Genomic DNA, 247 nt, shown 5'->3' with positions numbered 1-247 from the left:
AGGTGAGTAACTTCCCGGGAGCAGGAGATTATTTCTTTTAATTTTGCTTTTTATTACATGTATTCATATAATAACCCAAATCCGAGAACTAATACTCAACAGAGTTATTTTACAGTCATATGATAATTTTACGTGCATTTTAAAGTCAAGTATCGAGCAGACGACACGCTTATGGCAGTTGTCCCGGGAGGCAGAATTCCTTCCCCGTGACCTTGCATCCTCTCCCGCTCCCTCCTTCATGTATACG

The sequence above is a fragment of the Penaeus monodon genome, chromosome 33 (genome assembly GCF_015228065.2).
Source record: "Penaeus monodon isolate SGIC_2016 chromosome 33, NSTDA_Pmon_1, whole genome shotgun sequence".
Lineage (NCBI taxonomy): Eukaryota > Metazoa > Arthropoda > Malacostraca > Decapoda > Penaeidae > Penaeus > Penaeus monodon.
Note: the sequence above shows the minus strand (reverse complement) of the source record.